The 24,019-nt window shown below is 48.7% G+C and overlaps 1 protein-coding gene and 1 pseudogene across 1 annotated transcript in view; one reads left to right on the forward strand and one right to left on the reverse strand.

The window, feature by feature from the left end:
- LOC149470540 (uncharacterized) overlaps positions 1 to 24,019 on the forward strand; it is a 699,116-nt gene that overhangs the window by 665,999 nt on the left and 9,098 nt on the right. The gene's annotated exons all lie outside the window — the stretch shown is intronic.
- LOC149470550 (uncharacterized) overlaps positions 1 to 24,019 on the reverse strand; it is a 263,673-nt pseudogene that overhangs the window by 10,975 nt on the left and 228,679 nt on the right.

The raw sequence follows: 24,019 nt of genomic DNA on the forward strand, positions 1-24,019 counted from the left end.
TCTAGGGAAGAGGCACATTGTGTTTCAGTAAGTCCTAGTAAAGACCCGTATTGTGTGCCTCTATCCCCTTGTGGGAGGAAGTTTTATTGTGTCTGCTCCTCTGTCACCACAGATACCAGTACTGCCATTTTGGATCCTGGACTGTGGAGCACAGAGGAGGGACCACACGGTGAGGGTTTAAGTCTGACTCTACTCCCTCAGCAGCTGCGGCTGACGGCACTGAGTTTCCAGAGGTGGATATATTTGATGCCAGCCCAGAGGAACTCAGGTGTTGTGCCAACAGAAGGTCTGCTAAGGATGGGGTAGAAGCATGTGACGTGGGTCGGAGGACAACCCCTGGTGCGTGACGTGGGTTGGAGGGGAACCCCTGGCGTGTGACGTGGGTCGGAGGACAACCCCTGGTGTGTGACGTGGGTCAGAGGACAACCCCTGGTGTGTGACGTGGGTCGGAGGACAACCCCTGGCGTGTGACGTGGGTTGGAGGACAACCCCTGGTGTGTGACGTGGGTCGGAGGACAACCCCTGGTGGAATCCTTTCTCCTGTCTCTTTCCCCTCTGTCACCACAGTCGCGGGTGCTGCCAGTGCAGACTCATTACTGTGTGTTGCAGAGGGAAGTCTGCAGGATGTTGGGACAAATTCAGCCCAATCAGTGTCTTCCACCTCAGGAGCTGCAGCTGACATCACTGAGGACTTCTGGGCTGATAGATCTGATGTTGGCCCGGAGGAGCTCAGGGGTGGTGCTGACAGACGTTCTGCTGAGGAGGACAGAGTAGAAGGGTGTGGCACGGGTCAGAGGATGACTTCTGGTGGAATAAAGTCTTCTGTGGATTTATCCTTTGTCCCCACAGCTATGAGTATCATGATTGAGGATTCATTGCTGTGCACAGCAGAGGAAGGTCCGCAGGATGATGGGGGAACATTGACCGATCACGCAGGAACGACCTTATGCCAGGCTCAAACATCTGGGTGCGGTAACTAATAGAGACCCACCAGGTGACCATGGCCAGTGGATGAAGATGATGACAGAACACAATGACAGGTTTGCCTGTACCCTTCCAGTAGGTAGTCGGTGGCCAGTGGATGAAGTGGATCTGCAGGGCGATCTGCTGGCCAGTTCTGATCCAGACCCTTTAGGATCACTCAGAGATGGCTAGTCGCCGTGGGCGTGTGTTGTATCCGGGACACAGCACAGCTCACCTCGTCACTAATAGCAACAACCCGCTCACCGCTCTGTCCTCTGATTGATTTTTCTTTGTTATTTTCATTTTCATTCTTTTACTGTTTTGGTTCCCCAACAGTTCAGTGCGGACAGCATGGAGTCCCAGCGGGGTTTGTGCTTTGTCCTTTTTCTGTATTCTTTTCATACTTCTCATCTTTTGTTTTAAAAAAAAAAAAAATTCCTCCTTTTTTTTCTCTTCTTTTATCCATTTTTTTTTTTATATTGTTTATCTAATTGGACCAGCACCATCTAGTGTCTGCTCTTCATACTGCCCCCTCTGTATTATCAGTCTGGAGTCACTTCCTGTCCTGTGCAACTTCCTGTCTGTGTCACTTCCTGTCTGTGTCACTTCCTGTTCTGTGTCACTTCCTGTACCTATCACTTCCTGTCTCTGTCACTTCCTGTCTGTGTCACTTCCTGCTTATGTCACTTCCTGTCTGTCACTTCCTGTCCCGGGAACACTTTCCTCCTTTCAGCCATTTTAGTTTGGCTTCTAGAAGGTCCTGTGATTGTCGGTCTCCATCCTGAACATACGGCCACCATAGGGCCAGCATGGGATCTTCTCCATGTCAGAGCACACGGGTAAGTCAGGTGGATCTCCTATTCCTGGTCCCAGCTATAGACGATCTGCGTGTATACATGTATATATATATATATATATCTCAGCATCTACTTCTCAGTGTTGGTTTCCTCCTCATTGCCGGCCATTAAATGGGCCTCAGAATGGCTCCGGTATTCCCTCCTAGGAAGGACATTCAGGCCGATCTCCCACCATGTTGTTATACAGGATGGATATGGCGCCAACAGTCTGCGCAGCGCTGTACAATATAAGGGGGGAGGTACAATTACAATACATTTCAGTACAGAAGGGATAGGAGGGCCCGGCCCGTGGAGCTTACAATCTAGAGGAAGGGGGAGGTGGTACAGAAGGTGATAGCTGCGGGGGATGGTCTGGTGGAGGTGACACAAGTACAGTTCTTAGGTGGGGGTGGGGTGAGCTTCCCTGAATAAGTGAGTTTTCAAAGATCACCTAAAGGCAGACAGGGTGGGGGCTGACCGGACATACTGGGGTAGGGAGTTCAAGAGGATGGGAGAGGCTCTGGAGGTGAGCGAGGGAGGAGGTGACGAGGGAACCAGAGAGGAAGATGCCTTGGGAGGAGCGGGCGATGTGGGCAATATCTGCGGATGAGGTTGGTGATGTAGCCGGGGGCGGGGTTGTGGATGGCTTTGTAAGGTGTGGTTAGTATTCTGAATTTTATACATTGGGTTAGTGGAAGCCAATGAAGGGATTGGCAGAGAGGGGTGGAGGTCAGTGAGTGGAGGCCAGTGGAGGGATTGGCAGAGAGGGGTGGAGGCCAGTGGAGGGATTGGCAGAGAGGGGTGGAGGACACTGAATGGAGGCCAATGAAGGGATTGGCAGAGAGGGGTGGAGGACACTGAACGGAGGCCAATGAAGGGATTGGCAGAGAGGGGTGGAGGACACTGAGCGGAGGCCAGTGGAGGGATTGGCAGAGAGGGGTGGAGGACACTGAGTGGAGGCCAGTGGAGGGATTGGCAGAGAGGGGTAGAGGACACTGAGCGGAGGTCAGAGGAGGGATTGGCAGAGAGGGGTGGAGGACATTGAGTGGAGGCCAGTGGAGGGATTGGCAGAGGGGGGTGGAGGACACTGAGTGGAGGCCAGTGGAGGGATTGACAGAGGGGGGTGGAGGACACGGAGCAGAGGTCAGTGAGAGGATTGGCAGAGAGGGGTGGAGGACACTGAGTGGAGGCCAGTGGAGGGATTGGCAGAGAGGGGTGGAGGACACTGAGTGGAGGCCAGTGGAGGGATTGGCAGAGAGGGGTGGAGGACACTGAGTGGAGGCCAGTGGAGGGATTGGCAGAGATGGGTGGAGGACACGGAGCGGAGGCCAGTGGAGGGATTGGCAGAGAGGGGTGGAGGGTGTATATGGGAAGGTAGGTGATCTGTGGGATCTGGGTGTATATGAGGGAGGTAGGTGATCTGGGTGTATATGGGAAGGTAGGTGATCTGGGTGTATATGGGAAGGTAGGTGATCTGGGTGTATATGAGGGAGTTAGGTGATCTGGGTGTATATGAGGGAGTTAGGTGATCTGGGTGTATATGGGGGAGGTAGGTGATCTGGGTGTATATGGGGGAGGTAGGTGATCTGGGTGTATATGGGGGAGGTAGGTGATCTGGGTATGTATATGGGGGAGGTAGGTGATCTGGGTATGTATATGGGGGAGGTAGGTGATCTGTGGGATCTGGGTATGTATATGGGGAGGTAGGTGATCTGTGGGATCTGGGTATGTATGAGGGGGAGGTAGGTGATCTGTGGGATCTGGGTATGTATGAGGGGGAGGTAGGTGATCTGTGGGATCTGGGTATGTATGAGGGGGAGGTAGGTGATCTGTGGGATATGTGAGTGCAGGGGAGGTAGGTGATATGTGAGATCAGGGTGTATATGGGGAAGGTAGGTGATCTGGGTGTATATGGGAGAGGTAGGTGATCTGTGGGATCTGGGTCTATATGGGGGAGGTAGGTGATCTGTGGGATCTGGGTGTATATGGGGAGGTAGGTGATCTGTGGGATATGGGTGTATATGGGGAGGTAAGTGATCTGTGGGATCTGGGTGTATATGGGGGAGGTAGGGGATCTGGGTGTATGTGGGGGAGGTAGGTGATCTGTGGGATCTGGGTGTATGTGGGGGAGGTAGGTGATCTGTGGGATCTGGGTGTATGTGGGGGAGGTAGGTGATCTGTGGGATCTGGGTGTATGTGGGGGAGGTAGGTGATCTGTGGGATCTGGGTGTATGTGGGGGAGGTAGGTGATCTGTGGGATCTGGGTGTATGTGGGGGAGGTAGGTGATCTGTGGGATCTGGGTGTATATGGGGGAGGTAGGTGATCTGTGGGATCTGGGTGTGTATCGGGAGGTAGGTGATCTGTTGGATCTGTTAGTGCAGTGGAGGTAGGTGATCTGTGAGGGAAGGGGAGGTAGGTGATCTGTGAGTGAAGGGGAGGTAGGTGATCTGTGAGGGAAGGGGAGGTAGGTGATCTGTGAGTGCAGTGGAGGTAGGTAGTCTGGGAACTCTCTGGTTGTTGGGGAGTTGGGTCATCTGTGTCCCGGGAGGTAGGTAGTCTTTTGGATCTGTTTGTGAAGGAGGTAGGTAATATTTGGGTCATAAAGGTGAGGTAGGTGATCTATTGGATCATTTTTTGGGGGAGGATGGTGAGCTCTGGGAACTGAATGTAAGATATGTATGGAGGAGGGGTGAGAAGCTGGGAGGGGTGTGTATGGGGGAGGGGTGAGAAGCTGGGAGGGATGTGTATGGGGGAGGGGTGATAAGCTGGGAGGGGTATGTATGGGGGAGGGGTGAGAAGCTGAAGAGGGATGTGTATGGGGGAGGGGTGAGAAGCTGAAGAGGGATGAGTATGGGGGAGGGGTGAGAAGCTAGGGAGGGATGTGTATGGGGGAGGGGTGAGAAGCTGGGGAGGGATGTGTATGGGGGAGGGGTGAGAAGCTGGGGAGGGATGTGTATGGGGGAGGGGTGAGAAGCTGGGAGGGGTATGTATGGGGGAGGGGTATGTATGGGGGAGGGGTGAGAAGCTGAAGAGGGATGTGTATGGGGGAGGGGTGAGAAGCTAGGGAGGGATGTGTATGGGGGAGGGGTATGTATGGGGGAGGTGTGAGAAGCTGGGGATGGGTATGCATGGGGGAGGGGTGAGAAGCTCGGGATAGGTATGTATGGGGGAGGGGTGAGAAGCTGGGGATGGGTATGCATGGGGGAGGGGTGAGAAGCTCGGGATAGGTATGTATGGGGGAGGGGTGAGAAGTCGGGATAGGTATGTATGGGGGAGGGGTGAGAAGCCGGGGACAGGTATGTATGGGGGAGGGGTGAGAAGCCGGGGACAGGTATGTATGGGGGAGGGGTGAGAAGCCGGGGACAGGTATGTATGGGGGAGGGGTGAGAAGCCGGGGACAGGTATGTATGGGGGAGGGGCGAGAAGCCAAGGATGGGTTTGTATGGGGGAGAGGTGAAAAGTCGGGGACGGGTATGTATGGGGGAGGGGTGAGAAGCCAAGGATGGGTATGTATGGGGGAGGGGTGAGAAGCCAAGAATGGGTATGTATGGGGGAGGGGTGAGAAGCCAAGGACGGGTATGTATGGGGGAGGGGTGAGAAGCCGAGGACGGGTATGTATGGGGGAGGGGTGAGAAGCCGGGGACAGGTATGTATGGGGGAGGGGTGAGAAGCCGGGGACAGGTATGTATGGGGGAGGGGTGAGAAGCCGGGGACAGGTATGTATGGGGGAGGGGTGAGAAGCCAGGGACAGGTATGTATGGGGGAGGGGCGAGAAGCCAAGGATGGGTTTGTATGGGGGAGAGGTGAAAAGTCGGGGACGGGTATGTATGGGGGAGGGGTGAGAAGCCAAGGATGGGTATGTATGGGGGAGGGGTGAGAAGCCAAGAATGGGTATGTATGGGGGAGGGGTGAGAAGCCAAGGACGGGTATGTATGGGGGAGGGGTGAGAAGCCGAGGACGGGTAGGTATGGGGGAGGGGTGAGAAGCCGAGGACGGGTAGGTATGGGGGAGGGGTGAGAAGCCTAGGACGGGTATGTATGGGGGAGGGGTGAGAAGCCAAGGATGGGTATGTAGATGATGGAAGACGTTTCCAGCAGTGAGAAGATGATGGAAGACGTTTCCGGAATGAAGACGTTTCCAGCAGTGAGAAGATGATGGAAGACGTTTTTGGAATGAAGACGTTTCTAGCAGTGAGAAGATGATGGAAGACGTTTCCGGAATGAAGACATTTCTAGCAGTGAATGAGGTTTCATTCAGGAAAGTCCATTCATTCCAAAACAAAGGTTTTCCCCAGGAAATGAGAAGGACATTGGTCATGTCATCCGAGGTACAGATGACAATTGTCACATGAATGTTTGTACGGACGGTCATTGGAAAACCTACTAGTGTATGGCCAGATGGACTGTTGGTGTGAATGAGCCCTAAAGGTGACCATACACGATACAATCTGATTGTACAATCTCCTTTACATCCGCCATCACCTCCATAGTACGAGGATCTGCCCCATTCCATACAGACTGATGGGGTGTCTGGGGGTCCTCCTATTACATTGTTTGGGGAAAGTAAAAAGAAATAGTTTTCTGTTCCAGAACCCCCCAAATATGTACCTTGTCACCCCCTTTTATGTTCCCTGCATTGCCCCTCCCCCCATAGTGACCCCAAATTGTTCTCATTGGTTTTCCTCTCCTTTTCCAGTAATGATCCAACATTGTCCTCCATAGTTCCTCCCCTCCATTATGATGACCCCCCTATTGTCCTCCATAGTTCCTCCCCTCCATTATGATGACCCCCCTATTGTCCTCCATAGTTCCTCCTCTCCATTATGATGACCCCATATTGTCCTCCATAGTTCCTCCCCTTCATTATGATGACCCCATATTGTCCTCCATAGTTCCTCCCCTCCATTATGATGACCCCCCTATTGTCCATAGTTCCTCCTCTCCATTATGATGACCCCCCTATTGTCCTCCATAGTTCCTCCCCTCCATTATGATGACCCCGTATTGTCCTCCATAGTTCCTCCCCTCCATTATGATGACCCCATATTGTCCTCCATAGTTCCTCCCCTTCATTATGATGACCCTACATTGTCCTCCATAGTTTCTCCCCTCCATTATGATGACCCCATATTGTCCTCCATAGTTCCTCCCCTCCATTATGATGACCCCATATTGTCCTCCATAGTTCCTCCCCTTCATTATGATGACCCCATATTGTCCTCCATAGTTCCTCTCTCCTTTTCTTTTAGTGACACCACCTTGCTCTCCATGGTTCCCCTCTCTCACTTCAATAGCTGCTGTGACCCCAGTAGTCTCTCTCTATGGCTCCTCCCATCCTCATCTCTACAGACATTTCTTCTTCAGCTTCTTGACTGTCTCTGACTGCAGCTCCATGTAAGAGGGGGAAGGGTGTCCTTAGTGCAGGAAAGGAGGGGAAAGTCATCTCAATGGAGAGGGTGTCTTTAGAACAGTAAAGGATGGGTAAGAGGTGATCTCAGTGTAGAGGGTGTTTTTAGTGGGGGAGGGGTGTCTTCTGTGAGGGGGGGGGGAGAGGGGTTGTCTTTAGTGGAGGAGATGGATGGTTTTTAGGGGGGGAAATAACACCAGATCTAAATGTTCCTGAGATAGTCTACCACCGAAAAGACATTTACAAGTGAAGGCTTCACATATGTGATGGCATAGTCTACCACTGTAAGGACATTGATGAGTGAAGCCCTCATATCTGTGATGACATAGTCTACCACTGTAAGGACATTGACAAGTGAAGGGTTCATATCTGTGATGGCATAGTCTACCACTGTAAGGACATTGACGAGTGAAGGGTTCATATCTGTGATGGCATAGTCTACCACTGTAAAGACATTGACGAGTGATGGGTTCATATCTGTGATGACATAGTCTACCACTGTAAGGACATTGATGAGTAAAGGCCTCGTATCTGTGATGGCATAGTCTACCTCTGTAAGGACATTGATGAGTGAAGGCCTCATATCTGTGATGACATAGTCTACCACTGTAAGGACATTGATGAGTGATGGGTTCATATCTGTGATGGCATAGTCTGCCACTGTAAGGACATTGATGAGTGAAGGCCTCATATCTGTGATGACATAGTCTACCACTGTAAGGACATTGATGAGTGAAGGCCTCATATCTGTGATGACATAGTCTACCACTGTAAGGACATTGATGAGTGAAGGGTTCGTATCTGTGATGGCATAGTCTGCCACTGTAAGGACATTGATGAGTGAAGGGTTCGTATCTGTGATGACATAGTCTACCACTGTAAGGACATTGATGAGTGAAGAGTTCATATCTGTGATGACATAGTCTACCACTGTAAGGACATTGACGCGTGAAGGGTTCATATCTGTGATGGCATAGTCTACCACTGTAAGGACATTGACGCGTGAAGGCCTCATATCTGTGATGGCATAGTCTACCACTGTAAGGACATTGATGAGTGAAGGCCTCGTATCTGTGATGGCATAGTCTACCACTGTAAGGACATTGATGAGTGAAGGCCTCGTATCTGTGATGGCATAGTCTACCACTGTAAGGACATTGATGAGTGAAGGCCTCATATCTGTGATGGCATAGTCTACCGCTGTAAGGACATTGATGAGTGAAGGCCTCATATCTGTGATGGCATAGTCTACCGCTGTAAGGACATTGACGAGTGATGGGTTCATATCTGTGATGGCATAGTCTGCCACTGTAAGGACATTGACGAGTGATGGGTTCATATCTGTGATTATAACACAACATAGGACTCTGTGTATATTGTGGCCTCAAGGGTGATATACCTCGCTCTTGCCCCACACATCCGGTAAAATCCAGGACATAGGTGATGGTGGGGAGGTCAGCTTAAAGTGGAGTCCACTCACCCTGTCAAAAACTAAGTCTGCAGCTCCAAAAACTGTAACTGCTAACTTCTAAAAATCAGCCACTTACCTGTCCCTCTTTCCCGCGGTGTGTCCCCCTCAGCCTGTTTCACCGGTTGTCCTGTATTCCAGGAGGTCGGCATCTTCAGTGTGGGCACCCGGCTGTGATAGCTTGAGGCTTCACAGACGGGGACCCACTGTGCATTCACGAGTAGTGCTTCGCTTCATGATTGGTCCTGTAGTCTTCTGGGACCTGTCACGTGTCCCAAAAGACTACAGGGAGGGAGGACACCTTCCGTTTCCGATCACCCAGGCGATCAGACCGGAAGTGGGAGCGGGTACCTGTCAAATTCGGGTACCGCTCCTCCCCCCGCCCCCAAAGGTGCCAATCCTTAATGGGGAGCGGGGGAGCAGTCCTTAAAGCAGAACATCCCCTTTTGGGTGGAGCTCCGCTTTAAGTCTTCTTCTGCTCCTCAAGAAGATGATAATTTATTGATCCCGGCCTTATTCACCTTGGGACCGAGTCTTATTGATAAGGCCGGTGATAATGTCAGGCCAGGAGCAGATAGCGGGGCAATCAGTTCAGATGTGCTGACTGCAGAAAGTTCAGGAACAAGAGCACATACCTTGAGCAGGTCTATAAACAGAGCAGGCTGGCTGGTCCTTGTGGTGCACTGCTGCTGATGTGATGAAACAGCAAGAGACTGGTGTGTATCAGGTGTTGGGGTATATGGAGGGATGGTGTGCCAGGTGAATGGCAGGCTCTGACCTGGTTTTGTCTGCCAGCTCTGTGTTGATACGTTGGATTATGGTGTTTGCTGTGTCCTTCCTCAGAAGTCGGGAGGACAGGATTACTTTGGAATGGGGACATTTTTGCTGTGCAATGTCTGCTAGTTGTGACAGTTTGTGGCCGATGACTTCCTGTTGTCCCTGGATGATGTTCGGGTCGGTGTGTATGATGAGATGTTTGGTGTTGGTGACATATGGATTATTAATGACTCCTACTAATTATTCAATTGTTGAACGGTGAATGTTGGAGACTCTTCTTCCTGGGAAGAGCCGTTTGGTGTTTAGATATTTCCCATTGGAGTCTATTATTAGGACAATTTCAGGAGTATGTTGTCTGTTCTTGTGGTTTGGTGATTGTCTGTCTGTGGTCTCAGGATTATCGGACTTGTCTTGGCTGTCGCTGGTCTTTGTCTCGGTCATTGTTGGACATTGATTAGTCCCCCAGGTCTGTTGTTCCTTGAGGGGCACTTTGTCTTCCTGACTGTGGAGCTGCATTTGTGTTTTCAGGGTCATTGTCTCTTCCATCAATTGAGTATTTTCTTGTTGGAATAGTTACATTGTAGGTGGAATTTCTTGTAGGACAGACCTGTGTCTATCCTACAAGACCCTGGGAGTGCCACTGGGAGAACACAATCGCTCCACGGGATGGATTGCCCCATCAATACTTACTATGTGGATAGGGGAATCAAGTCATTTTCCATGGTTGCAGGAAAGAAAATCCCAGCATGTATGGGCTGCCTTACATTTATGTCACCTGTCTATAAAGTCATTCCATGTATTGTACAATGTCTCTCCCTATATGAGGTAAGCAGTCTATGAGGAGTTGGGGGGCATTGCTATTTGGGACATGAGGAAGGCATGTCTTTGGACAATGTCTCAGTTGGCATCTTTCCTCACAATTTCTATCTGAAGTTTGTAGATCCTTCTAGATGTTGGTGAGGGGGGCGCACTGGACACCTTAGCTGCCATTGTGCTATATGCTGGGTGTCCAGTGCGCTCCTGTACCTTTAAGGAGGGGTGGGCTCCCTCAGGTTCACCTGCCCTCGGTCTGTCCATCCAATACATGTGCCTCTACTATGGGGGCTCTCAAAATTTGTATTTGTAGAGTTAGGAAGTGCAGAATATCGGGGTGCAGCAAAGAGGCTGTGCAGCTTCTACATGTATTTGTAAATGTGTGCTAACTGAACCCCTGTGTGTAACACATCCTGTTAGACAGGACAATGCGGTTTGTTTGCAGGCTGGTTGGTACGTTGAGCTGGGAATTGTTCTCTTTTATTGTCTGACATGCGTCGCCCTTCCATGTGTTCCTGTGAAGGCCAGTTATAGACTGGGGCAGTGGCCAGTTGTTGTACCTTCTAGATGTTGGCCTGATCTTTAATTTAGGGGAAGACCTCTAATTTTCCTGGGTGCCTTGTGCCCTGATGGTGCCATTGTGGTATATGTTCAGGGAGAGTACCGCACATTCATCTTCCTCATCCCTGACCTTGGTCTGCCGGCCCTTGCTGACACCATCCTTTGTAATATTCCTGTAGTATTTGCAGAAAGCTGTAGGCCCCGCCTCCATGTTCTCAGGATGGAATAGGAAATACATTTACTTCTCTCATCATCATTACCGGAGAAGTCCGCAAACAGAGTCTCTGGTCTTTGTCCAAGTTTTGCTTTTTTCACGGCTCCATTGCTTTTTGTAACTTGGAACTAATTCAGAAATTTGTTGAAGAAACAAATCCCAAATCTTTCTCTGTTTGCAGTCATTAGCCAACCAACCAGTTTTATAACTGAGAGACAAAATCTCTTCATCTCTCGGTGAGAAAACGACACTCTTTGTATGCAGAGCTCTGCTGATTGTCTGTCTGTGGAAACGGGAAACCAATCATTCCCATCCAGGACTCTCAGGGTTCTCTATGGGAGAAACAAATACAGAGAGAGGTCGGCTGAGAGAGAACTCCACTTCTTTCACTGTTTATGAGACAAAACAGTTCCTAGTTCTTTTCTAGAGATGCGTTCTTCTAGCACTCACCTGCACCTCTCCGGAAATAAAGCAACCAGCCATCCCCAGTGTCACCCATGTGTGGGAACCAGAGTTGGCCTCTACACCCTCCAGAAGCCCACAGACTCTCTCAGGTCCCATGGCAGAGCTCAGGCAGTGCCTCACTTGGTCCCCATTTTCTGTCACCTGTCACATGAGTCCCTAAAAAAATGCCATCCAAGACAAACGCCTTGTTTGCCTTGCGGTAAATACGCCCCTGTCCCTAAGGTATGAAGTGTTTATATGCTTTGCAATATATATATATATATATATATATATATATATATATTACAGAGCATTTATACTAGACAAAGGGCAGTCATGAGAAGAATGATGTTATGGGAAACAGACTTAGATCGGCAATTAGACTCATCTGAGTGGGACCACATCTGGGCCAATACAAAATCATCTTCTCAGAACATTGTTGTTCTGGAAACCAATTATAAAGTCTTAACGCGATGGTATTTGGTCCCAGCTAGAATCGCAACATACACCCCTAATTACTTGCCCAGTTGCTTTAGAGGCTGTACAGACCCTGGAACGCATTACCTCATATGGTGGGATTGTCCAGTTGCTCAAACCTTCTGGGTTGAAATCTTCAATATGTTATCCACACTTAGCGCTACCAAGTTACAACACAACCCGACAACAGCCCTACTCAATGAACACCCCCCGGGCATTTCCAATTCAGAATTCAAACTCCTCCTGCAAGTCACTACGGCAGCCAAGCAGGTCATTGCGAAATCCTGGAAATCCCCCTCTTTAAATATTACTGCTGTTAAATCCAGAATAACCCAAGCTATGATACACGCAAAGGTGGAAGCCACAATTCTCGACACGATCCCCAAATTCTTAAATGTTTGGAGTCCCTGGGTAGAGTTTTTCCTCCCGCCTAACTTTGATGAATCTCTTCTTCTCCCTTGATTCGTATACAGTACACCTTGGACACTGCCCGTGACCTACCTCACGTGGCGCATGAGTGTTGCCATGCTCCTCTCTACCGTCCATGGAGTCATTGCTGTTGCTCTCTTTCTCCTCCCCCTCCCCCCCCTTTTCCTCTCCTACCCCCCCCCCCTCAAATCCTCATCTAAATACCCTCAACCTTTTACAATGTTCCAGTGAGTCATTATCCCAACTGATCAAATTTACGAAATCCATCGCTAACAACCCTTACTCATTTGCTATCATCAGTAACTTGCATTGTTTTTGTGCTATTCTCTTTCCTCCCTATCATGAGGACATTGACAGTGATTTCTAATCCCTATGTTTTATTGTCAGTGCAATGCCTAATGTATGCTGGTAATGTCTCTCTGTCCTTGTTACATTGCTTTATTGTTAATAAAATGTTTGAACAAGAGAAGAATGATGTTACCATGTTGATGTATTATTGAAATAAGTGTGTTCCTAATCTGTATGATTCAGAAGAGAGACGGAAAAGGATGATATGATATGTATCTAGATATCCTTTTGAAGATTGATAATTTCTACATCAACATTGATCTCTTGATAAAATCACACATCTTGGGAGGCCTGCGTGAAGCCAACCTGGATTTAAATACCAGTCTGGTGTTCCACACCTCGGAAGCCAGCGCCCTTTTGTTTAACCACCTTCCGCCCACCATATAGTACAATGACGGGCGCAAGGTGGTTCTCTTCTTCTGATAGGACGTCATATAACGTCCTTCCATTCTCACTGCGCATGCGCGGTTCAGGGAGCGTGCAGCGCGTCAATCGCCGGTGCGCTGTGTCCCTCGGACACCGCGGATCACGGAAAGAGCTGAAGATGTCGGCTCGGTCATGTGATCAGTTGTGTCCAATCACAGCTGATCACATGTAAACAGGGAAATGCTGGTTATCGGTATTTCTCTCCTCTCGAGCCATCACGCTGACAGCTCGAGAGGTGAGGAGAGCCGGTAATCGGCTTTTCCGCGGAGGGGACATGTACACTGATCATCAGGGCACTGATGATCAGTGTGCCCTGATGATCAGTGTGGCCCCAGACATGCCACCTTTCAGTGTCCATCAGTGCCAGCAGTCAGTGCTCATCAGTGCCACGTGCCAGTGCCCATCAATGCCACATATCAGTGCATACCAGTGCACATCAATGCCACATATCAGTGCCCATCTGAGCTGCCTTTCAGTGTCACCCATCAGTGCCAGTTAGTGCCGCCTAACAGTGCCAGTCAGTGCTGCCTAACAGTGCCGCCTATCAGTGTCATGTATCAGTGCTGCCTTTCAGTGCCCATCAGTGATGCCTGTCAATGCCCATCAGTGCAACCTACCAGTGTCTCCTCATCAGTGCCACCTATCAGTGTCCATCAGTGCAACCTCATTAGCGTCAAGTGAAGTGAAGAAGTAAAATCACTTATTTACAAAATTGTATAATAAAAAGTAAAACTTTTTTTTTTCAAAATTTTCAGTGGTTTTTGGTTTGTTTAAGAAAAAATAAAAATCCCAGAGGTGATTAAATACCACCAAAAGAAAGCTCTATCTGTCTCAAAAAAATGCTAAAAATTTCATATGGGTACAGTGTTGCATGACCGCGCAATTGTCATTCAAAGTGTGACAGCGCTGAAAGCTGGAAATTGGCCTGGGCAGGAAAGGGATATAAGTGCCCTGTAGGCTAGTGGTTAAACAACAAGCCCGGCCACAACCCGCACTCCTACAAGCCTGCCCTGGAGTTGGAGAGACCTGAGCATTGGCACCATGGTCTATGGAGGTGTCCACCGGAAAACAAAACCAAAGTCTATCCATGAAGTACTATCCTGAGCGTCCTCCAAGATGGTGGATCCGTCATCTTCCTATGCCCATGTACCACACTCTCCCAAAGAGAATCCGAAGCTACAGGAGGAAGAGATTGAGTCAGATGTAGACCTCTAATCCACCTTGTTATCTCCACTCACGGCTCCGACAGATATCCTTAAGCAGTTGGAGAAGATGCTACACCAAGCACTCAAACAGACTTCTGACCAGATAATTGACCACTGATCCAGCAGACCTTGAGCAGAGAACAGACGACTTAGAAGCTGGTCTTGGCAATAATACTGAGAAACTGGAAGCCCTCCGTGGGGAGAACTTGTCCCTCCAGACCTGCCTAGAAGACTTTGAAAACAGGGCACGCCATTTTACACATATGGGGTATACATGAGTCGGTTAAAGACCTACAATCCACAGTGAAATCCCCCTTCCAAGAATTGGCACTGTCAGTTGCCACAGAATGCCTTGAGATGGACCATGTCCACAGAGCCCTGGCACCACGCAAATCTAAAGGCCCTCCATGTGACTTATTTACAAAATTACACTTCTATAGACCCAAAGAGCAACTACTACATACTGCACGACAGAAGGAAACTTTGATCTTCCAAGTACATACCTACCAGCTATTTGCTGACATTTCAAAACTAATACTCTCCAAATGTCTAGCTCTGAAGTCTCTTCTCCAGGTCTGGCAATGTCACCATATCACCTTCACATGGGGGTTTCCATTTTTTCTTCACTTCACATACCAGGATTCGAAGCATGCCTGCAGAATCTCAAAAAAACTCCTAGTAGTCCTATAAGAGCTAGACCTGACCTCCTCTTCATCATCATCAGACTCCACATCAACAATGTCGCTCTGCTTTCTGTTCCCGGAAGGCATCCAATTCCAATCGAGATGGCAATCACAGGGAACCCATAAGAGAGGTTGCTTTATATCTCCTGCTATGAATCCTGTGAACTTGATGGACATCCAACAGCCCACAATACCTACTTCACCCCTTCTTACTTTTATTTCTAGCAGTATTTTGATTTTTGACCCTCCAACCATTGGGGCATGGTCAGGTACCCAGTGACCCCCATTCTGCTTAAGTGGTGAGATCTGCAGTCCTTCCCACAAACCCCTATTTTTCCTATTCCCCACATTTCCCTTCCTTCCTACTTCCACCACTAATCTGCTACCTTGATGACCCTCTCCCCTTCCCTGCCACATATTCCCACCCCCTTCCGATAATATCTCCTGGCAACCTTTATTGAACTACCTTGCCTCGTAGTCATTCAGAGAATCCCACCAAACCTCTATATTTCGGCTATCCAGCCTTCCCATCGTATGTCAGCTGGATGCTGTTCTTTTTCTATGAAACATTTCTTGCATATCTCCAAAACACCATGAGTTCCATAAGCATATTGTGTTATAATATTGCTTTGAAGTTCCTCGTATCTACTACTAGTGTCTTGGAAATTCGCTTTAACGAATTTCTCCTTACCGTGAGTACTCGCAGTTGGATGTGCAGAAATCCCCCATAAAGCTGTGCGAATCTCGCTTACCACGACTGCAGCCAAACTACACGATTCCTGCCCATCCAAATACTTTGGTTCTGTTGAAATGTAGGTGATTGGAGCTCCGTTACCCTAGAATGATCACACGACACTCTAAGGCTGGTTGCAATCCACATAAGGGCCGGCTTTAGGCTCAGCTCTCTGTTTTTATTAAGAATACACACATGCCCCCCACATGAATAAAGTCAATCCCTCCCACCGAACAATACAATGGGGATTGCCTATACAGAGGATATACATTCCAATTGGAGCATAGCCTTTGCTATTATCTATCACTGGTCCTCCCCCATGAGTCTTCTGAGGTCAGCAGACTTCCTCCCCTTCCCCCCTATGAGCCATCTGAGGTCATATTTCCTGTCCTACTAGCTTCTATTGGTATGTAAAATTCTCTGCACAAGCACTCCCTAAAAATATCAGTCTGTACCTGGATGGGCCCGATACGATCTTTATTAAAACACATCCATCCCAGATACAGTTTCAAGTTGGTAATGGGTTGTAAGATATGCATAAGCCTACACGTGGAGTTCACACCGCTTGCGCATTGCGTTATGAAGCCCACGTGGTACCATGCTGCTGATATGTGGATACAGGCCCACGGTCTACTGACAGCAGCATTCGCATGGAATGCCGTGGTGGTATACACGCCGGTCTATAAGCGCAGATCTGCCATCTCATCCATTACCAAGCTGAGTACTGTAATACATACATTGTACATGGCATGGCCCAATTGCAGCCTTCAGAGCTTTAATTAAGCCACACGAGAGACATATGAATAACACGAATACATGACACATTTAAAGTTCGACCAACAATACAAAATTTCCATGACATTCCCTCCTGTTTTATCATATTCTCCTCGTGTCCCTTCTTGATCTTCTTCAGCTTGATGGGTGTAGTCTCAAACTTCAAAGAGTTCCTGTAGTTGTCCCTGAGAATAAAGCTCCACGGGGTACCTGAAACAACAAGACCCGACGCAGACTCGACGCAAACAGGCTTGATTGAAGCGATGATCCTCAAGAGCGTTGGAACCTTCACTACAGGAAGGCTCTTGCAAAAACCACAAACAGACTTGTGGTATGAATAAAGCTTGTGATCCCACCGTGGTCTGGGGAGATCCAGCAACAGATTCTCAAATTGCCCCTGCAGACGGGGCCACACAAGGCTGGTCTCGACCCAGACAGTTTTCCAAATCGCAGACACAAACCATGATGAGGCTTGAAGCTTGCTTGAAGGTCTTGGAGAATGTGGTCTTCAGAGAGATAAATTAGAGGGAAGCCAGGACGTAATCTGTAGAGAAGGTGGATGGTTGGTGAGGTCTTCCTCCGATCAGTGGTTGGAGTGGGATCCCAGGAGCGGGCATGGAGATGTGGTCGTCTGCCCGAGCTTGGTTTACACGGTCGATGAGGCAACAGGAACATCTCACCGCGGCATATAAAAGGCAGATGAAAAAGAGAAGCATCAGGATATACACTCCCACTTCCTTCAACCAAGATCCGATGGAGAACAGGAAATCTCCCAATCCTCCCAAACCCTTGAACGGATTCCAACCCTCACTAGCTATAGCTCTAGCTTTTCCCTGTAGTTCACTAACTTTGTCCATATGGGCCTGGACCTTGTCATCGGTGTCTTCTATCCAAGTACAACAATCCTCTCCGATGAACTCACAGAACCCCCCTTTGGCGGCTAAAAGGTAATCAAGGGCCATCTTCTCCTGAAGCACTAAAATTCCCATCTGCCGTTGTTCTTGGGCAATTTCTCTGACAGCCTCTACGGTCTCGTTAAACATACTATCCACGATGACAGAAAAATTGTTCAGGCGCTTCATAAGTTCTATTCCCCATCCTGTCCATGAGGGGAACCAAGCCCATGCCTGGTCGCCCTCAGAGAACAGTTCCCTGCGAACTCTCCCTGCCATCCTTACCTTCTTGTGGACCATCAACTCTTCATGGTCCATCACTACATAGGATGCGGGGACTAGCTTTATGAGGGCACACGAACCTTTCGCGTTCTGGGGAAATGTTCTATAGGCTGCCGAACCACACAGAAAATAGTATGGACCTGTCAGAGCAGAGCAGGAGGAGTTCCTCGTTCGGCCTCTGGTACTGAGCAACAGTTGCACAGACTGGGGGATTGCTCCCTCAGTCTGCACATCACATCCGTCCTTCCAACACACGTGGTCTGGTCGGTCAGTGTGGTTACTCAGAAAGGAAGTCTGGTTAGTCAGATTGACAGTTATACCTCCCTCACAGGTGGTAGTCCCAACAAACTTGTTACCTGTGCCAAAGCTGATGTTAAAGCACACCTGAGGGCTGCCTAGCTGTCCAGTTACCCATAATGGACTGGTGAGGGCCCTACAGGAGCTAGAGCTAATATTGGTGCTGAAACTGATGTTACCTGCTAAAAATGTGTCATTAAGTTCTACCGATAAATGTCTACGTGGGGGCTGACCAGGGGTCCCTTGCTTTTTCATGCCGACGCGGATGTCATATAGGGCATGAACAGCGGCCATTGTGGACATGTGATGACTGGGTGGGGGCTTAGAGCATACCCAACAGTTGGTTTTGTTGGCGGTTCTGGCTAAACGTAGGTGCATTTTAAATAAAAGGTTGGGGTATCTGCCGTCTTTTCCTCCGTTCACACACATGTAAGACATACAAACAAAAAGAAAAAGGAAAATGACACCCCTCATTCTCTGGTGTAGCTGAGAAGCTTCTTGCAGTGGCTTGCGTGCACCCAGTTGTCTCGTCCCTCGAGCTTGAGTGAGGTAGGTGTCGTCAGCTGGACTTGGTATGGTCCGGTGAACCGTGGCTCGAGTCCGGTTCTTTGATGTTTCTTTAGGACGACCCAATCACCTGGCTCAATAGAAAGAACACCTGTTATTGTATTTGGATCGGGGAGCGATTCGCGAACCCGATGGTGTATCTTCTGCAGCTCCCGTTGCAGAGATTGCACATAACCTGTAAGCTGTGAATGCAAAGACAACAACTGTTGAGGAAAGTACAACCCTGTTTTGGGAGGTCCCCCAAACAACACCTCGTAGGGTGACAGCCCATGTGGTTGCCGAGGGGCATTCCGGATGGAATAGGGGGCAATGGGGAGACACTCAGGCCAAGGTTTTTGGGTATCGGAAGACGTTCAACCTTACCGCTACTCTCGGGGTGATATGGGGTGTGTCGCCGCTGACTCCAGTTCCACCAAAGAAATACAGTCGTGTCCTTTGGAAGAGAGGTTAATAGTGGACAAAGAAGACATGTTAGCAGAAGAGGTGTTAGTATTGTTAGTCGTGTTGCAAAATTCAGCACTGTCATTGTTGTCCTCCCCCCCCCTTCTCATCTTCCGACACAGGAAGAAGAGAAGCTGGGTTAAGAATAGTGCATCGTTTGATAGTGAGGTTAGTAGGTGTTAGGAGGGTTTTCCCCTGAGAGGGGTACCTTGCCTTGGATGTCCTGTTTTCGCAGAACCGTTCTTGCTGCACTGGTGTCGGTGAGGCAAGGGAGGGGATATTTTAATTCCTCTAGAAAAAGATGGATCTGGGCCGACACCGATTTGTCAACTTCCTATGAGAATTCATAGGAGTTACTTACCATGGTGGTCATAGGGGCGGAGGACTTATCAGGAATGAACTGCCACCGACCTTTAGGTAATTGGGGACAGCTCCTCCTCATGTGCCCCGTTTGGTGGCACTGGAAGCACCTGGGTGGGGGCCTATCCTTCCTGTGACCCAGATCCCTTGGTTTTTCGTGTGGGGTCTGGGACATAAGAACTTTGGCCTTGTCTTGTTTTCTTCTATCCATTTCCCTCTCTATTGCCGCAAGAGTGGAAAGGATAGCAGGGATAGACATCTCATTATATTCGGGTCGGGCCAGAACCAGCCTTTCCCGAATTTTAATATTGATGCCTTCCAAAAATTTGGCCCGCAACAGAATGTGCGTCGCGGTCACCTTTACCCCTTCAGTTGGAGCATCAGGTCCAACTTCCAGATCTGCATCCAGTGCCGTCTGCTTGAGACGGCGCCAGAAGCAGGCGCTTTCCTCATTAGGACCCTGGGTGAGCTTCATCATGTCCGTAGTAGAGGTAGCACCATACATTTCTGGAAGCTTTGCCTTTAGCTGTGTACAGAACTCTTTGCCCCCTGAAGTCATCTCCTCATGCGTGGTTATAGAGCACCCTGCAATCACTGTACTGGCCACTTCCATGCCCACCTTTGCCCGTAGGATCTGTGCACAATCTGACCCGCTCATACCATAGCTGAACTGGTTTTGTCCAAACATTCGAGCAAATCCTCTCGGATTGACTCGATAGTCCGGGAGCTCAGCCAGAATAGTGCGGATCTCTGCCGGGGTGAAAGGGACATGCCAAACTACCCGTTCCCCTAAAGTCCGTTCCCCCCGTGCATTGGGAGGACCTTCAAATTGCTGCACCCTGACTGGATAGGCCTCGGTCCGGGAAGAGTGCAAGGGCTGACCCAGCTTCATCGGTGGGCTTAGATTAACCACCTCGCTTACTGCACCTTCAGGTTTGAGGTCCCTCAGATCAGGGTATAGCTGGGGGGCAGGGGTCTGATCAGTGGTTCGTAGCGCTTTGATGCAATCCGCCCTGTTTTTTAACCGGGTGTCTACTCCCCTTGATTCACAGATAGTCTGCAAATCGGTTGTTGAGAAGGCTTCATAGTTGGAAACAGAAGGAGCTGGGGTGAAGCAGGAAGAAAGGAGAGGTAGAGGTAGAGGCTGAGGCATAGAGACAGAAGACACAGAAGGTATGTCAAGAGTGACGTCACTAACAGAAGAGACAGGTGCAGTTATACTTATCTCAGCCACTGTTGGTTGTTGGGGAACCCCAGCAGACCCTGATCCTGCCTGCCTTAGTAGAGTCAGCCCTGAAAGAGCTTCTTCCACCTCTGACACTGGATCCTCCTGTTTTATTCCCTCTGGAGGCCAGGTATACATCACCTGGTTCTTCCGGACAGACACCAGTTTATGTATGCCTTGCTTCCCTAATCGGATTGACCTGTGAAGCCATAGCTGTGCGATCTCTAGTTCTGACGCCTGCATCCGTGGTCCAAATTCAGAGATGAATTTTTCCCACCTCCATGCGTCAAATGTACCTTCCCGGGGAATTTCCCATCTGGTACCCTTCGACCATTTATTCCACCTTTTGAGGGGTTCTGTAGACTTCCCCCCCAAACTCACCTTCATCAGTTGTGCAGCTGTCCTTACCCTGAAGAGGGCTGGTTCCCCCTCTCTCTTCATGGACTGACTACTGCCCATCGTGACTAGTCACTGGTATATATCCCGCGTCCGGGTACCTGTTTACCCCCTGGAGCACTCGGTGGGATCCTACCGAGAGGCCTGATTCCACCACTTTCCCAGCACAGCGTAATTTATGTGATACTTATCGATCACCCGAAGCGCATCAAGTGGCGGTCAGACTGAGAGCACACCTCCCACTCCAACAGCGCAATTTGTGTGATCCTGACCACCCGAAGTGTTTGTGGTAACCAGGACTTCCCTGGACCGCCCACTCGCACAGCGTAATTTATGTGGTTCTCATCACCCACTGTGTTTGGCAGGCCACACCGCACAATGATGAAAGTGGCTTTTCTCTCCCTGCACACAGTAGCTAACACAAGTCAAAACAAAAAGAGGGGTTCTTGGATGTTACTTAGGGGTCACTGGTTGGGCAGAAACCTGCTAACTGACCTTTAGGAAATTTGTGTAAAGAAAAAAACTTTCCTAATACACACAGAAAAACCCTTTTTCAACCTGAAAAACTGTTAAAAAGGACAAAGTGGATCCTTATGAAAAACACGGGACGTTTCACAGTAAAACAATTACACAGAGGTAAACCGAAAAACTGCGCCAAAAGTAACCTTGTTGCTGACGCAAAAATCACTCCTATCAGCACCGCTAAACGATCCACGTTATACACGCAATCTTCACTGCAACCACCTAGAACCGTTTACACAAAAAGTCTGCTGGACGTGAAACACGCAACGCAGCAGCTTAAAACAAACCCGCTTTACAATAAGGAACTACTTTTAACAGGAAAAACACAAGAAAAACATAATCACTATACAAGAAATCTATGTGCAAAAACCCAGACTACACCGCGCTCATTAAATGTGGAACACGTGAAGGGAAAACTCGCTTAACACACTTTAAATTGGCTGGCAATACGCAAATTTAAAGCTAAAAGCAAACAACTTAAACTGTAAAAAATTTGGATTAAAAACACAATATGGGTCAAATGCATATAGGAAACTTCATGCACATTGCATAGAGATTACTGCACATTTGGTAGCCAACAAAATGGCCACCAAACAAAAGGAGTCCATGTGGTTTAGTCAAGAAAATGACCCCCCACAGAGGAGCACATGGCAGATACTAGAATGACCCCCCACAGAGGAGCACATGGCAGATACTAGAATGACCCCCCACAGAGGAGCACACGGCAGACTCTAGCCTCAAAATTGCCTCTTACATAAAACAGACTTTTAGACAGAACATACACTGGACAATTACACAACAATATGAAGCACACATACAACACAATTTGGGCACAATCACAGAACGGACATAAAACACCAACATATCACACTAACATGCACATGTAACAGAAAGGACCCCCTGCTGCATGCTTGCTGGGAGCAGTAGTACCACAAAACATTGTACAGATCACATACACACAGAGATCTTACAACAGTTAACAATTAACCTAAGCCTTTCAGCACTGTAATAATTACCTCACGTGGAGGGGGGTAAAGCAATCACCACAGTACCTACAGCCCACAAATACTTACCTAACACTATGCAACAACTTTTACCCACTAAAACATATACCCGTTTAATTTTTGGTTGGAAGATTTTTAAACTTGACCAAATCCAGCCAACCAAACCCACCCCCCCTGCTGCTCTCAGCAGAGACAAACCCTCGTCTTTTCACCCACAAATCAAGAGTTTAGGACAAAAAACGAGGTCCTTGTTAAGCGGTATTTCTTGTTAGCTAACAGAGAGCGAAATCAGCCACACGAACACGCAAAAAGCGATCCTCTTAATGGCAGAGAGACCTGAAATGTGCCGGCATACTTTTTGCTAGTTCATGATGGCCATTCCCCCCTCGTTCTAGGTTAGCTACGCAAGAATACGCGTTAGTATCCACCAGGCTCGCCAAACTGTCTTGGAAATTCGCTTTAACGAATTTCTCCTTACCGTGAGTACTCGCAGTTGGATGTGCAGAAATCCCCCATAAAGCTGTGCGAATCTCGCTTACCACGACTGCAGCCAAACTACACGATTCCTGCCCATCCAAATACTTTGGTTCTGTTGAATTTGTGGGTGATGGAGCTCCGTTACCCTAGAATGATCACACGACACTCTAAGGCTGGTTGCAATCCACATAAGGGCCGGCTTTAGGCTCAGCTCTCTGTTTTTATTAAGAATACACACATGCCCCCCACATGAATAAAGTCAATCCCTCCCACCGAACAATACAATGGGGATTGCCTATACAGAGGATATACATTCCAATTGGAGCATAGCCTTTGCTATTATCTATCACTGGTCCTCCCCCATGAGTCTTCTGAGGTCAGCAGACTTCCTCCCCTTCCCCCCTATGAGCCATCTGAGGTCATATTTCCTGTCCTACTAGCTTCTATTGGTATGTAAAATTCTCTGCACAAGCACTCCCTAAAAATATCAGTCTGTACCTGAATGGGCCCGATACGATCTTTATTAAAACACATCCATCCCAGATACAGTTTCAAGTTGGTAATGGGTTGTAAGATATGCATAAGCCTACACGTGGAGTTCACACCGCTTGCGCATTGCGTTATGAAGCCCACGTGGTACCATGCTGCTGATATGTGGATACAGGCCCACGGTCTACTGACAGCAGCATTCGCATGGAATGCCGTGGTGGTATACACGCCGGTCTATAAGCGCAGATCTGCCATCTCATCCATTACCAAGCTGAGTACTGTAATACATACATTGTACATGGCATGGCCCAATTGCAGCCTTCAGAGCTTTAATTAAGCCACACGAGAGACATATGAATAACACGAATACATGACACATTTAAAGTTCGACCAACAATACAAAATTTCCATGACACTAGTTACTAATCTTTGGTTCCTCCTTGTTACCTTGAGAACCGTGTTAAAATATATTTAGTACAATTCTACAATTTTTTGCAACTAACAGCAC

This window comes from Staurois parvus, unplaced genomic scaffold, assembly GCF_062004578.1.
Source record: "Staurois parvus isolate SC_StPar_1 unplaced genomic scaffold, SC_StPar_1.0 ptg000039l, whole genome shotgun sequence".
In the NCBI taxonomy this organism is placed as follows: Eukaryota; Metazoa; Chordata; class Amphibia; order Anura; family Ranidae; genus Staurois; species Staurois parvus.